This window comes from Cryptomeria japonica, chromosome 10 (assembly GCF_030272615.1).
Source record: "Cryptomeria japonica chromosome 10, Sugi_1.0, whole genome shotgun sequence".
NCBI lineage: Eukaryota > Viridiplantae > Streptophyta > Pinopsida > Cupressales > Cupressaceae > Cryptomeria > Cryptomeria japonica.
Window position 1 is genome coordinate 404,695,106 of NC_081414.1, and position 17,780 is coordinate 404,712,885.

Here is a 17,780-nt window from a genome sequence, read left to right on the forward strand (position 1 = left end):
GTCGCAACCGAGAAAGAGTCACCACGAGAAATTGGATTTGAGTCTTCCAAAATCGAGAGAGGATTCTGTAGAGTGTCGTAAGACGACCCCATAGGATCAGACGACTCATTCATATGATTCACGGGCGTCGAGAAACACGTCGACGAAGTTTGACAACTTTTCACGCTTTGAGCACTTAAGTGGGATGGCCTATAGGGTGTGGCCTGGATCGATCGGATGAGTTGGAGAGAAAAACGAAATAATTCCTAACGTAAACCTAGCTACATGAACACATGCGAGCTGACGTTTCAGTGCCATGATAAGTGGATTGAAAGTTAGGGCATTGTGCAACTTTACATTGAACTCATCTGGCGCTTTTTGTCACAACCGAGAAAGTGTCGCCACGAGAAACTAGATTTGAGTCCTCCGAAATTGAGAGAGCCTTATTTAGAGTGTCCTAAGACAACCCCATAGGATCAGATGGCTCACTCATATGATTCGCGGGCATCGAGAAACACGTCAACGAAGTTTGACAACTTTTCGTGCTTTGAGCACTTAAGTGAGATGGCCGGTAGGGTGTGGCCTATATCGATCGGACAAGTTGGAGAGCAAAACAAAAGCATACCTAGCGTAAACCCGGCCACATGGACATGTATGACGTGACGATTCGGTGCCATGATGATCGGATTGAAAGTTAGGGCATTGTCCAACTTTACATTGAACTCATCTAACGCTTTTTGTCGCAACGGAAAAAGTGTCACCACGAGAAATTGGATTTGAGTCTTCCAAATTTGAGAGAGGCTTATGTAGAGTGTTGTAAGATGACCCCGTAGGATTAGACAGCTCATTCATATGATTCATGGGCGTCGATAAACGCATCGACGAAGTTTGACAACTTTTCGCGCTTTGAGCACTTAAGTGGGATGGTCGGTACGGTGTGGCCCGGATCGATCAGACAAATTGGTGAGAAAAATGAATGCATTCATAGGGTAAAATCAGCCACCCGGACACGTACAACCTAATGGTTTGGTGCCACGACGAGCGGATTGAAAGTTAGGGCATTTTGCAACTTTTCAATGTACTCACGTGACGCTTTTTTTTCGCAACCGAGAAAGTGTCGCCACGAGCAATCGGATCTGAGTCCACCTAAATGGAGAGGCTATTTTAGAGTGCCTTAACATGACCCCATAGAATTTGATAGCTCATTCATATGATTCATGGGCATCGACAAATGCGTCGATGAAGTTTGATAACTTTTCGCGCTTTGAGCACTTAAGTGGGATGGCCAGTAGGGTGTGGCCTAGATCGATTAGATGATTTGGAGAGAAAAAGGAAATCATTCCTAGCATAAACACAGCCACATGGATGCATACGAGATTACGGTTCAATGCCACGATGAGCAGATTGAAAGTTAGGGCATTGTGCAACTTTACATTGAACTCATTTGATGCTTTTTATCACAACCGAGAAAGTCTCACCACGAGAAATTGGATCCAAGTCTTCTAAAATAGAGAGAGACTTTTGTAGAGTGTTGTAAGATGAACCCATAGGATCATATGGCTCATTCATATTATTCATGGGCGTCGAGAAACACGTCGATGAAGTTTGACAACTTTTCACGCTTTGAGCACTTAAGTGGGATGGTCGGTACGGGTTGGCCCGGATCGATCAGATGAGTTGGAGAGAAAAAAAAAAGCATGCCTAGCGTAAATGTGGCCACCTAGATGTGTACAAGCTGACGGTTTGGTGCCATGACGAGCGGATTTAAAGTTAGGGCATTGTGCAACTTTACATTGAACTCCTCTAACGCTTTTTTTCGCAACCGAGAAAGTATCTCCATGAGAAATTGGATCCGAGTCTTCCGAAATCAAGAGAGGATTTTGTAGAGTGTCATAAGAGGACCCTGTAGGATAAGACGACTCGTTCATATGATTCATGGGCATCAAGAAACGCATCAACAAAGATTGACAACTTTTCGCGCTTTGAGCACTTAAGTGGGATGGTCGGTACAGTGTGGCCCGGATCAATCGAACGAGTTGGTGAGAAAAATGAAGGCATGCCTAGGGTAAAATTGGTCACTCGGACACGTACGAGTTGATGCTTTGATGTCACAATGAGCAGATTGAAAGTTAGGACATTGTGCAACTTTTCAATGTACTTACGTGACACTTTTTTTTGCAACCGAGAAAGTGTCGCCATGAGCAATCGGATCCGAGTCCACCTAAACGGAGAGCGGGTTTTTAGAGTGCCTTAACACGACCCTATAGGATCAAACGTCTCATTATTATGTCTCATGAGATTCAAGAAATGCGATGCCGAATTTTGACAGTTTTGAGCACTTTGTGCACTTGTGCGATTTCGCTGCTAGGGTGTGTCCCGGATCGATCGGACGAGTTGGTGAAAAAAATGAAGGCATGCGTAGGGTAAACTCAGACATCCGAACGCGTACGAGCTGACAGTTTAGTGCCATGACGAGCAGATTGAAAGTTAGGGCATTTTGCAACTTTTCAATGTACTCACATGACACTTTTTTTCGCAACCGAGAAAGTGTCCCCATGAGCAATCGGATTTGAGTCCACCTAAACAGAGAGAGGATTTTTTAGAGTGCCTTAACATGACCCCGTAGGATTAGACGACTTGTTATTATGTCTCACGAGCACCGAGAAACACAATTCCAAATTTTAACAATTTTGAGCACCTTGAGGACTAATGTGATTTCGTTGCTACGGTGTGTCTCGGATCGATCGGTTGAGTTTGATAGAGGAACGAATCCATTCCTAGGGTAAACCTGACCACCCGGAAGCATATGCGCTAACGGTTTAGTGCCATGATGAGCATATTGAAAGTTAAGGCATTGTATAACTTTTCAATGTACTCACCTAACACTTTTTTTCGTAACCGAGAAAGTGTCGCCACGAGCAATCAGATCTGAGTCCACCTAAATAGAGAGATAATTTTTTAGATTACCTTAACATGCACACATAGGATCAAAAAACTCATTATTATGTCTCACGAGTTCCAAGAAACACGATGCCAAATTTTGACAATTTTGAGCACTTTGTGCACGTGTGATTTTGCTACTAGGTTGTGTCCCAAATCGATCATGTGAGTTCAATAGAGGATCAAAGCCATTCCAAGGGCAAAATCAACCACCCAAATGCATACGTAGTAACAGTTCAGTGCCACAACAATCGGATTAAAAGTTAGGGCATTTTGCAACTTTTCAATGTACTCACTTTATGCTTTTTTTCGCAACCGAGAAAGTGTCACCATGAGAAATCGTATCTGAGTCCACCTAAACAGAGAGAGTCTTTATTATATTGCCTTAAAATGAACCCATAGGATCAAACGACTCATTATTAAGTCTCACGAGTGCCAGAAAACGCGATCCCGAATTTTGATACTTTTGATCATTTTGTGCACTTGTGCGATTTCACTGCTAGGGTGTGTCCCGAATCAATCAGGTGAACTCAATAGAGGAATGAATCCATTCCTAAGGTAAACCCAGCCACCTAGATGCGTATGCGCTAACATTTCAATTCCACGATAGATGGGGCATTGTGCAACTTTTCATTGTACTCATGTGACACTTTTTGTCACAACTGAGAAAGTGCGCCATGAGCAATCGAATCTGAGTCTACCTAAACTGAGAGAGGATTTTTTAGAGTGCCTTTACATGAGCCCATAGGATCAAATGGCTCATTCTTATGTCTCACCAACATTGAGAAACGCGATGTCGAATTCTGACAGTTTTTCACACTTTGAGCACTTAAACGATTTCGGTGCTAGGGAAGGGCCCGCATCGATCGGGTGAGTTCGATAGAGGAACAAAGGAATTCATAGGGTACACCCAGCCACCTGGGCACGTACGCATTGAGGGTTCAATGCCATGACAAGTGGATTGAAAGATGGGGCATTTTGCAACTTTTCATTGTACTCACATGACGCTTTTTGTCACAACCGAGAAAGTGTCACCACGAGCAATCGGATCCAAGTCTACCTAAACTGAGAGAGGATTTTTTAGAGTGACTTATCATGACCCCTTAGGATCACACGACTCTTTATTACACATCACCAATGTCAAGAAACATGATGCCAAATTCTGACATTTTTTCACACTTTGAATGATTAACAACAAATGAGCAATTTTTACATCCTTTACCTTATGATGTAGAGCATCTACCACAACTCTACTCTAGGGTGCTCATTGACCCAAACAAAATTCAACATGATAAGTTTGAGGCATCTAACAAGATTAAATTCCAACATCTACAAGTTTTTCACCAACAATCCAATACAGTATCAAGTTCACCATTCCTTAGATTCAAAACAACACTCTCAATATCATCATAGTTATCATCCAAACACCAAGTAACTTAACACTCTTCAGACAACCTTCAAGGATAACAATGTCAATCAAATACAATAGAAAAGCCTCTCTCATTACCTTTCATGTTAATTAATCAAATATCATTTCAATAACAAACTGCCCTTTGGTGTGATTGTCTTTTTATGACAGTCTTGATTGTATACATACAAAATTAGCACCAAACCTCTTGCAAAGTCTTTGTCAATCCTGTTAGAGGGAATACTTATCTTTCCCCATCTTATTTAATCATATCAAACCCTTTACATGTCATTAGATATAATTAAAACAAAATAATGTGGTTTGTTGTCCAAATAACAAGAAATTCATTGTCATAGTCAGCTAGGGCATCAAATATCTCATTAAATACTCAATCAATCAACTTGAAACCAATTGCATTTGAAAGAACATCCAAAACACTAGTACATTCCAAAGTTATAATAAATTTCAATGGTGCATTCAAAAGTTATCAATTAATCTTTCCATCAACCCCAATTGGTGAGGGTTTATGACTAAATTTAGAAAACTCGCTCATTCTCCCTTTAAAATCCATGGCCAATGCTCCAAATGGATTCAAAACAAATTTAACTCATTGGAATTTCACTCCAAATATTTTTAAGGGTTCATTAAATCTATTAACCAATAGAAATATTCAATATAGCAGCAAAAAGGTGTGACTGTCAACCAAAAACAGTTAGAAACTTGATCAAACACAAATTTTTACTTATTGATCCTGCAACACAAGTACATACAAATGATTATCATGAAGTCACTTCCTTCCACAATCACTATACCACCCATACATGAAATATTTCATTCAACAGTGATACAAAACTCCATGACTGTCACCTAAAAATCTACAGATTATGTGACAGTCAGAGGTAAAAAAGATGCAACTGTTACAAAACCTTCCTCCAACTGTGAGTGTATTTTTGCTTGACAACATTTTAAGACAAATTGACAAATTTTTCATCTTAACTCCAAACTTAACCAAACTTGACATGGACATTCTTAACACCTTAAAATGGACTAAACAAGACATATTACATCATCTTTAGCCTTCCTTGGGCATATTTGCACAATTTGACCATATTGACCCTATTAGGACATTAATGCACTATGTGAACAAAAAGATTACATTGTATCAAGAAATGTACACATTATGCTTTTAATTACATTGAAATGATCTTAAAGACTCAAACATAAATAAAATTGTACTTGGCATATCCTCTTGACCTCCTGGTGTACCTCTGGTACTAGGTGCTCCTGCACCACCCTATTAGCCCAAAACTTCACAAAATGATCCATAGTGATCTCTAATGGTCCAAAATGACATTATTTACATAAAATAACACAAAACAAGAAAAAATCACAATTTTTTATATTGCAATGCCTCGAGTAGTCAAAAAATACAAGTCATATGTACATATATCGAAATATGATTGAGATTACAAATTTTTGCATTTACATTTAATCCAATGAACCATCTAAAACTGCTCTACTCTTTATCATGTCTAGTATGGCCTCATGGTCAGACTCACGAACCTTCCATAGGTTCTTGTTTAGTGGTCTACCCCCATATCTGATCAAATGAACATTTGAAGCTACAACAAGGTTAGAATAATGAAGAATCTTCCTATGTGTCTTGAAGTCCTCGAACAACCACAAGTAAGACTTCATCATTGGATAACTTCTAAGCCATGTACCAATAATAACCACTGATCCTGTGGGGTACTCAATATTTTCTCCATCTACCACAGGGCCATCCAAATTCTTTTTTGCCTCCACACAACGACACGGGTAATAATTTGTTCCTTCTTCATTGTCTTCTGCTGCAATAACTACATAAACATGCCCTACAATGATAAAGTAAGAAGAATTTAGCAAACAACTAAGGTAAAATACTGAAGTACAAAAATTTGCATGTAGATTTACCTTGTTGGACTAAATCTGACACACAGTCAAAGTCAATTGATGCTTCCATCTATGTAAGTTGTAGCGCACTTGGAGGTCAATATATCTCAAGTGGGATTAGAGGCCTCATACACCATTTGTCCACCCACTCCTTTGACTTGCTCTCGTTATAGACCCCATCTCTACATGAAGAACAATAACATACCATCTATCGTGTATGGATAGTCCATGAACATGCATTAGATATTTCGAAAGAGTGTAGCTCACTCGATCCTATCAATGTAAAACAATCTTCAAATTTTACAATTTCAATTTCATCTACCAATCAAAAAAATCTGTGAATTGAAGACTTACCTTCATTACCTTGACCCATTGTAGCATTGCACCACTGAACAATTGATTTTGCATCTTTCAAGTTTGCATTCTCTTTGTACTTTAACTCTTCTCATGCTAAATCTCTTTTAATACATGCTCCTACACCATCATGCTCCCCTTTTCCATGCCCAGCCTCAGAGAAATTCCACATATGTTGAACAGAAGTCAACTTATGCATCCTACTCAACCAATAAAACATCTGAGATTTCTTTAATTGCGATGAACACTTATTTGACCATATAATATGTTGACGGAATGATATGCCTCGGCTAGCCAAATCATCGTAGAATATCTAAAAACAACCTTGCAAAAACTCTATAGAGAGCAAGTGATTATCACTGATGTAAAAATGATACTCCCTCAATATCTTCCTATCCTTCTCCACACTATCATGTGCATGAATGAATGTTATATGCACAAATATAGCACCACCCTGTGTGGAGTTGTAATATTGTGATTGCACCTCGTTCTACGGCTGTAGTGTGTAGTTCTCTGGAAAGTCAACAATTGAAATGATTGTATGAAGTGGAAATGTGTCCTTGCATAACTTAAATTGTGAGTCCAACCAACAAGCTTGATGGTTATGCCTTGCATACTCATACACTAAATTTTGTCAAAAGAATCCCATAAACTGAAACACTATAATCTTCTCACTAGCTAGTTCACACCTTTTTTCTTCTTTTCCATCTTTTAGCATGTAGGCCACTATCTTATATTTTCCAAATTCCACTAATTCATTACCGATTTCTTGTGCAATGTCCATATTTTGACAAATTTGTAAATGTTGCAATCCACCACAATGGACAAATGTGTCATCCAAGCAACACTTAATGTAATATAGTTGACCATCTAATCTTTCACATAAGATTCTATATATGAATTCCCTTGAAGATGTCGATGGACCATTTATGTTGCATTCCTGCAAAACATTGTTAGCATGAAAATCTATACATATGTGTTGATAAACGTCATAATGGTTAGAAAATTCAATACGTACTCTACAACAACAAGTTGTGTGTGTGTGATTTATTTTGACATAAAAAGCCTTTACCATTTCAAAGAATCTTTGACTAATTCTAATTTGAGGATACATATGTTGAAACTTTGCAAAATATTGTGTTTGAGTCATATCCAAAAAATGTTTCGGATGTGGATCACGGATTTTAGTACCAATCCTTCTTACAACATCTCTTTGATTTGGAGAGACCCGTGTGTTATTCTTCCAAAAAACTTCAATTAGGGATCTCAAAGGCTTCAACAATTGCTTTATCTTTCCACTGTAATCTACCAGAAAATGCCAATAACTCATTGTTACATGGATCCTTCGCTCTTTGTCGTCTTCCCATAGCTCTCATTAAAGTTTGTCTACTTATCTTCAATTCTTTACTTGTCTTTCTAATGAGGCGAGCTTTCTTAGTTTGAGTGCTTACAATTGTTGATGTAATGACACGTCGTGTGGCGTTACTATCTTTTGTGTGTGAGTTAGAACCCACACTATCATATGCATTCATCAAATTCTTCACAATAGATTTGTCGCTTGATTCACTCGATGTTCTTAGCCCAATAATCTTCATTATGGGCCTAAATTTCAGATTTCTCATCATTTCAACAAATAGTTGACATCTTCCTGTCTCATTTAAAGGATCAAAAAATATTTTCCTTATCAGGTTAGCATGTCTTTGACAAGTACACTTTGGAATCTATTCAACCATTGGTTTCAAAATGTTAGCATCAATATCAATCAAATATTTAGGCTTTCTATGCAAAACTCTAGGAGGTCTTCTCAAACTTTGAGATACCTCAACATTAGAAATGTCAACAACATTAGGGATTGATGGCATACCTTCAACCGGAGGTGAAAATGATGACATACATTGAAATTGAGGTGTAAAAGATGGTGTAACTCCAACACTTTATGTCAATCGTGATGTACTTGCAATGTTAAATGTCATAAAGGGAGTGCATTCAATATGAGATGTTGTAGACACCAATGGTGTGCCAATAAGAGGTGGTGTGCCAATAAGAGATGGTGTGCCTTCAACTTGAGATGTAAGAGATGGGGTGCCTTCAACTTGAATTGTGGTAGATGACATGCTCTCAACCTCGGGATTCAATCATCTCATTGCACGAAGGTTTTGCATCCGTTGCTTTCGTGTGGCTAATTTTGTCTCTCTTAGATTGGATGAATGTTTCATGTTCCTCTTCAATTGGCACCTCTTCTTCTATGGTATTCAATTTCCTTGCTTCATGAAGATGTTTGATTCCTTCTCTTTTTTTTGCATTCTTAGCTTCACGCTCTTTCGGTGTTAAATTTTTTGGTTGTTTCCTCGGCATGATGATGATTTCTAATGTACATGAACATAAAAGAGAATAAAGTTAGTTGATAAAGAGATTTCAAGAGGCGTAAGGGGCAGTCCTAATGTATCTATGACTGTCCTAATGATGTTAGGGCAGTCCTAAATGCATCTATGACTATCCTAATTATGCTAGGGCAGTCCTTATGCATCTATGACTATCCTAATTATGTTATGGCCATCCTAAATGCATTTATGACTATCCTAATGGCGTTAAGGAAATCCTAAATGCATCTATGATTGTCCTAATGATGTTAGGGAAGTCCTAAAACCATCTATGATTTTCCTAATGACGTTAGGGAAGTCTTAATGCATCTATAAATGTCCTAATGACATTAGGGTAGTCCTAATAAAATAAAGTTTGTTCATTTCAATTAAAGGTGATTCAATTAAAGCAAGGATGATTCAATTTAGGAACACAGTTGATTGTCCATTACATTATCATTGAAATTGGTCAAACTAACTAGGAACATGTAACATAATCAAAATACAATCAAACATAAATTATAAAAAAAGAACAAAATCAAATAATTATCTTATACATCTTCCTTCAAATGCATTGTTAAATCTTATGTAAATCTAATAGGATTATAATCAATTTTGACAAGAACACTTCTATTCTAAAATTTAAACAAAATAACACTTAATAAGTATTAGAATTCTAAAAACACGAAATTATTACCTCAATTATTCAAATTTGATCAAAAAATGTGTGTTCTTCCTCTTCGATGTTGCCAAATGAAAAAAAAGGTGGTGGAGAGCTGATGGAATGTGTACAATAACCTTGCATCAAGTGCCAACACCATGCAAAAGCATTTTTTTGTCTAATAATGTGCAGAAATCAGACAAAATGACAGAATATGGGCTTGGAACATAGGTCATGGGTCTCATATGCCCCTTTTTTGGTAGCTTATTTGGCTAGCGCCTAATTTGGCGCTAGCCAAATGACTTCCATTAAAAAAAATTACCTTTAGAAATTTGGATAAATTTTGGAGAGTGATAAGAGGAAAACAAAAAGAGAGAAGGGAGGTGAAAAGTGAGAGACACACATAGACACATGAACCTCACCCATAAACCTTTTGGCCTCAATCGAAAACTCCAAACTCTATACAATTACTCCAAAAGGTCAAGTATACGTCAAATATTGTAAACCATGTAATCAATACCCTTAACCATAGAATCTATAGTCTATACCATATAGTTTGATAGCCACAACAATAAAACTTAAATCATTTAAACCCTATAACAAATACCCTAGACCGTATAACCAACTATGCCAAATCCTTGACCTTATACAATAACCATAGACACTATAACCCCATATGATAAACCATATGAGGTAAGGATGGAGGGTGAGATATGGAAGAAGGGAGGAATAAAGGGGGTGAGACACTTAGAGAGGGAGGGAGAAAGAAGAGGACGAATACAAGAACAAAGAGAGAGAGCGGAGGATTGCGGGAGAGTTAGAGATAGGGGTAAGGAGGGAAAGGAGATACCTGGAGAGGGGAAGAAATGAGGAAGAAATAAAGGGAGATACCTAGAGAGAGGAGAGATTGAGGAAGAAAGTGACGGACAAACCTAGAGACGGAAGGGTGTGAGTAACAAAGTGAGGTCGAGAGACTTAGGTATAAAGGAAATAGAGGGGAAGGGAAGTCAAAGGTCATAAGGAGGATGAGGGGGATACAAAGGTAAACATGAAGGACACGTGATACTTGGGGATAAAGGAAAAAGGGGAAGGGAGACTTGAGAGGCTTACAGGAAAGAGAGAGGTGGGATAAAGGACATGTAGAGGGGAAGGGAGGTGAGAGGCACAAAGGAGAGAGAGAGATGTGACATGGGGGTTTAAGGAAGGCTAGGGGGATAGAGAGGTAAGCATGAAGAAAGTGTGGGAGAGGCCTAGAGAGGGGAGGGAGTGAGGAAGAAACTGAGGGAAAGAGGTGAGAGAGTTTATTAGATGGGTGTAAGGATGGAGAGTGAGATACAGAGGGATAGGGGAATAAGGGAATTGTGAGAGCTAGAGAATGGAGGGACAAAGAAGAATACAGATCTATAAAAATGAAGAGAGAGAAGAGGTAAGGGGGGAGAGAAAATATGAGATCTAGATCATAGAGAGAGAGAGAGAGATAACTATGAGGGGGGGAGATAAAGATGGACCAATGTAGGGAGATTTTAACTAGTGAGATAGATTTTGAGAGGTGAGAAACCTTGAGGGGAGAGAGGGGTGATATGAGAGTTCAAGAACGGTGGGGGGATATAGAGGTAAACATTCAAAGAGAACAAGAGACTTGGTGGTAAAGTGCATAGAAGGGAAGGGAGATGAGAGGTCTAGAGGGGAGAGATAGATACTAAGGTTTAAGGTGGGTGGAGGGGATAGAGAGGTAAACATGAAGGTAATGAGAGACTTGGTGATAAAGGACATAGAGGGGAAGAGAGGTCAAAGGCCTAGAGGGGAGAGAGAGGTGAGATGGGGGTTTGAGGACAGTGGGGGGATAGAGATGTAAACGCGAAGGAAAAGACATATTTGTGGATGAATAACATAGACACAAAAAGAGGTGAGAGGCATAGATGAGAGATTAAGGAGGATGAGGGGGATACAGAGGTAAACATTAATCGAATGGGATACTTGGGGATAAAGGACATAGAAGGGAAGGGAGGTGAGAGGCTAGAGGGGGGAGAGAGGTGGGAGACTTGGGGATAATGGACCTAGAGGGGAAGGGAGGTGGGAACCCTAAAAGAGAGGGGGATGAGAGATGGGGTTTTAAGGAGGGTGAGGGTGGTAGAGAGGTAAACATGAATGGAATGAGATACTTAGGGATAAAGGACCTAGAGGGGAAGGGAGGTGAGAGGCACAAACGGGAGAGAGAGGTGAGATGAGGGTTTAAGGAGGGTGGGGGGGGATAGAGAGGTAAACATGAAGAAATTAGGGAAGAGACTAAGGGAAAGAGGTGAGAGAGGAAATGAGATGGGTGTAAGGATGGGGAAGGAGATATAGAGGGATAGCAGAACAAGGGAATTGTGAGAGATAGAGAGGGGAGGGACAAAGAAGATTAGGGATATAAGAATGAAGGCAAATAAGAGGTAAGAGAGAGAGAATAAGATATATGGTTCATAAAGAGACATGGAACTATGAGGGAAGGGAGATAAAGGTGGGTAATGGGATATCTATTTCATAGAGGAGGGTAATGCGACATGGTTGAATATGGATACCTCGAGAGCTCAATGTGAGATGGATAGAGGTGGATACCTTGAAAGGTGGAGAGAGAGGAGAGAGAGGTCATTATATGCTCTCCCAATTTGTTTCAATGTTTCAATACCAAACATTTGGTGCTCTCCCTATTTGGCGCGTGCCAAATGGGAAATATGGACCACATTTGGTGCACGCCAAATGGGAAAAACTCATTGATTGATTTTGGCATGCACCAAATGGCCCGCTTTGGGAAACACCAAACCTATGGGTTGGATTTGCCTTGGGAATCCAACCCGAAGGTTTGGACGACCATTTAAGGTCAAATACGTGTTTTTATCATAACAATAAAAATTTTGACATATTTTTTGTCGTGCTCTCCGTCAGGTTTGCACATGTTTCAATGAAGTTAAAAAAAATACCATGGCAAACTTAAGCTCCCTCTTAGCTATCCAACGATATAATTTATTTCAAATTTTGATTTCGTTGTCTTTCGTCTATAATTTATTTTGTCAATGTGTCTGTTTTTTGTCAAAAACCATCATGCACTATTTTGGGTATAGATTTTTACACATTCATCGAATTTTGAAAAAAATTACATTTTTAGAAACTAGACTCCATTGTACACAATTTTTTTTTAAAAATTGATTTTTGATTAGTTTTCAATGATTTTAGGAGGGAGCACACTCAAATTTCAGTTTTTCAGGATGTGTCCACTTTCAAAATTAGTAAAATATTAGCTAAAAAATATGGCATAAACTACAATGTGTTAGATAATTTATCACCAAAGCGATTTTAAAAATTCAAAAAAAAAAGTTGACATTATAGGGGGCCACAACAAATGCTATGTTATATTTTTTGCATAAAAACAGGACCACTTTTTGTGGCCCCCCTTTTTTAAGCCCTTAATCTCCACCATTTTCATAATAAATTAGTATTTTAGAAAGTAGACTCGAAGCACTCTTGTTCTTGTTAAATCTTCAAATTTGGAGTGTAATTATGTTCAATTTGTTGTTGAAGTTCGGATTTTGCTGATTTCAAAAAAAGTGACATCTTAAGACCCCATTTTGGTACCACAACTTGGTGCATATACCCAGTACTTTGATATGTAGTTCTAGCATTTTTAAATTCAAAATGCATGAAAAAATAGTAAACTATTCCCCAATGTGTAGTAAAAGTAATCTTATGGTGCTCTATGAGACCAATAATGATTTTATTATATCCTAAAAATCCATCCATAAATGATAACTTCTATCAAACTATGGATTCTACAATCATATTGACAATGTGATGCATCTTCCTAATATTTTGTTTAATAGGTTTAGCATAAATCTTTAAGGAAATCATGTGCATCAAAATGTTAGTATCAATCCTACACATCTTGTTAAATTCCTATGTAAAACTATCTTCAATATCATCAAGAAATATATTCATATTACTTTGTTCATATTTCTTTATTATTTGGATCCATATATATGTCATATGCACCACAAATAATAAGTGTATCATGATCCTTAACAAATGACTAGGTGGTAAAGTACATCAAGTTCAATAGGTAGTGTAGCATCGTAAATTGTCACTGGGACAATTTACACCTCATGTTTGTGCCCCTACTTTAGCACGTCTCCCCCTCATTTCCTATTTGGGTCCATTCAGTGCCTTAACTCCAATGTTTATGCCACATACACCTACCAAATGATCCTCTAGGGTTATGTCCTTCTCCTTGGGGATAATTTAAGGTCCCTGATTAAGGAGGACCAGGGCGCTAGCACCCTTGTTCCCCTCAATGCAACCCAAGTTTTAAGAGGAGGATATGACTTGTCTCTCCAGTGGGAAATGAATTTGGTGGCTCTATGCGACTGTTGGAGGATGACCTAATCGATAAATTCACCTAGATCCTCATATATAAAGAAATATGCTTAATTCATTTCAATCCTAAGACTCTAAGCATTCAACCTAAAGCATTCAAGCATTCAAGTGTTCATCATTAAGTATTTCCAGATATCATCAAGGTTGCATTTCCTTCACTCAACCATTTTGGAGCAAATTACATCATTCATATGCAAGCATATGTGTGTGATTAGGGTTTTTTCATGTTCATGCGATTTAATACAACATATGTGATTAGATTCAACAAGAAAAGCATCATTATTAGTCATTGCGGATCTGACGTATATCTTTCCATTATTTATTTCAGTATTTGCAATATTTTATTCAAGGTTAATTCCTAAATCGGGGTTTGACTTAGGCAAACCCCTATTCCCAACCTATTTCCCTTCTCTAGTGTGTGAAAGAACAAGTACGAAGATACGATTTTCATAATTGGCTTTATTTACAATGATGAATCAATCCCCCATTGGAGTGTGAAAAGTGCGGAGGACCAGAGCAACCACCATCCCAATCCTGAAAAAGCAGGAGCTCCTTTTGGGAATAGCTCCAAATACTCTTACAATCCTCAAATCCAAGTTTGTGGTTCGATCCAACAACTGTAGCTTACTATTCAAGCATTTTTACTTTGATTCCAACATATTTGCCCTAGTTTTAGCATCCTCGATAAATCAATTCAACTCAAGGGAAAGAAGATGCTCATCTAATATCCCTAGAATCTTATCAACATTTAGACATCTTAGGTTTACATCTATCAAATTCCTATCTTTCCCTAATGTATTGGTCCCTAAGTAAATATTAGCAGTTTACATCCTTCTTGTGGTGGAAACCCTAATTTTTCACCATTGCAGGTAGACATAGATCATCTTACCTAAAGTATGAAAAAATCTCCAATACATGTGGGAAGACTCTATCTTGATGAGATATGGGTAAATTATCATAGACACCCACAAATTCTTGACTAAAGCTTATCTTCTGTAAATGTGTCCAAACGAGGTTAAATATCTATAAAACGAGGTCAAATGATATGTGGATAAACTAAGGGTAAATCAATATCAACACTAAGAAAAAATGAATACCCAACACCCTTAGTCATTTTTTTCAATTAATTTAATAGGTTTTTGAATACCTTGTTGATTTAAAATTAATCATTTTTCCTTATAACCAAGATATTGTAAAACATTGAATTCTTAGCTATATTGACTAGAAACATTACATGATAAATATTCCTTGTAATAGTGTCTGTATCTAAATCTATGAGAGGCGTCACCTTCAAAAGAGTGAATATTTGTATGATAGTCTAAGGCTATTGCAATATACAACTTAATATCATTAGAGGAAATAGTGAAATATTTATTGTCATTGTTTTTGGTAATGTTTTTAGGACTTGATTTGTATAATAATAATCAATGAAGATATTATAGGCCTAATTAGATTTATTGTTGGATAGTTAAATGTTTTGTCCTTGTCAACTACTTGTTAAATTTTACATGAAGTATCATTAACTATCATTGCATGGTTCTTATTTTGAGGAATAAAATTAATTTTATAATGAATCTTGGATGGGATAAAAACTCATTACATGAATCCATGGATTCCCAAAATAAAACTATATACTAAAACTTTAGTCATCACATGGAAATTACTCTCAAGATTAATAGGCCTTAAAGTGATGGGTGAAGTGATGTACCAAAGAGAATATTGTATAATAAATATCAAACGATGTGTAGCCCAAAATTTTAGTAGATGAGAGTGACTAACATGGATCATACCTAGAAATTCTTTACAACACAATTTAATTTATACCTATAACATCCACTAATTCGTAATTTTCTATAATATATACATAATAAAATGTAGTATGAGGTATATATTCATAAATTACATGTGGATGTGGAAATTCATTCATTGAGATTAAAATAGAATTTCTAATTATTCTCATACCCCAAATGCACATGCCAAAGCCTAAAATTATTTAGCAATATAACTAAGGAATTGTTACCAACTTTTTATCACACCTAAATTTGCTGACATGTTACGAGCCTTATATATTGCAGCTAAAAGAGGTACACAATTTTTTTTTCATTTTCTCCATCTTTACATCATTGTTTGAAAGTAAAAGTTTGTTGCAAGAATTTTAATGAAGTAACAGCTAGATTGGATTGGAGAGATGTGGAAATATGTAAATTTTTTATTGCATCCATAGATAAACATGTAAGTTATACAAAGTATTCATTTTCAGATATGCAATGGTTTAAACCAAACAAGCAATATTCAAGTTCAACATTGCATAAAATACATCTTTATTTATGAAAACAAATGGTTTACAAGATCCCACACAAGTCATGGGAATAGATGAGAAAAGATCTTATTGATCATAGAAATGTAAACACAAAAGAAATAGAAGAATGTTTGAAGAAAGAAAAGAAAGAACCCATCATTGCCTAGATAGGTTGATGAGTTATGAACAAGATTCTTCTGATCAGTGTCATTGATCCAAGCATCTCATTGTTCACCCCATGTGATAACCTGAAAGAGAGATAAAATAGTTTTGTTAGAGCTCTGGGTTATTCCTTTCACTCCTACATACACAATGCTACTCCTAGTGTGCCTACATTGCTATATTAGATTCAGAACAGAAGAAAAATAGTGCAGATATGATGTCATGAGAAGTCTGAAAGAACCATGTTTTTATCTAACTTGTTTTGATTAATAAAAAATAGGTTTTTGAAAGGAACCCGGAACCTTGTTACAAAGAAGGAGAAAGATAAATCATAAAAGAGGCATAAAACAACAATGCCTGATCACCCACACATAGAATAATTCCCAGTCAAAACAAAAAGGGAACACAAGACAAAGGAAGCAACACTAGACAACCAAAGGAAATCACAAAGACAGCACAAGGATAGCTAAATGTTTCTCATAAGTTCTTCAGCATGAACCACCATCTGCTTCATATTGATCATAGAATTTTTCATTTCTTCCAGCTCTTTTTCCTTGATATCAACATGTTTCTGAGCATTGGCCCTTGTTCTTTTTTTGTGACCCTTCTTGTCCATATGATCCTTATCATCCTCCTTGCCTTTAATCTATTCAAATTTGTTATCAGGATGTTAATATGGTCAATAATGGCCTTAAGGATCTGGAAGTTTTGCTCAGCAATCCTCTTCACAGTAAGCTCCATCCTATCCACTATGTTGACCAGATTGTTCAGGTTAGTATCCAGACCCTTAGCATCTTTATTCCCTTCCAGCTCCTTCACCTTCTTTTCAGTTTCCAGAATTTTACTAACCATAGCCTCAATTGCTTCAATCTTGTTAATAGCAACCATTAATTCTTTTACATTTTCAAAGAGAGGCTTCTCGCCCATAGTAGCCTTTTTTATCTCGCCGTTTTGCTAATGACCTCACAAAAACCCTTGATGTTGTCATTACCAATCACCATGACCATCATTTTGATTTCCCATGTTGTTCTCCTGACCCTCATTCTACATTTTTTGTGTGCTTAGATTCTCCCCATGATCACCATCTAGCATTTCATCTTCCTCCTTACCCTTCTTATTATTGGTTTTTTCACCCTCGGTATCCTCATCAAAAGAAATAATAATCTTCCTTTTCACCTTGTTTATCCCCTTATGGGTCTTCTTGGTCCTTTGGGTTTGCTTACCCATACCCTTTCTCTTCTTTCTTTTTATGAATTTATAATCAAAAGACTCATCCTC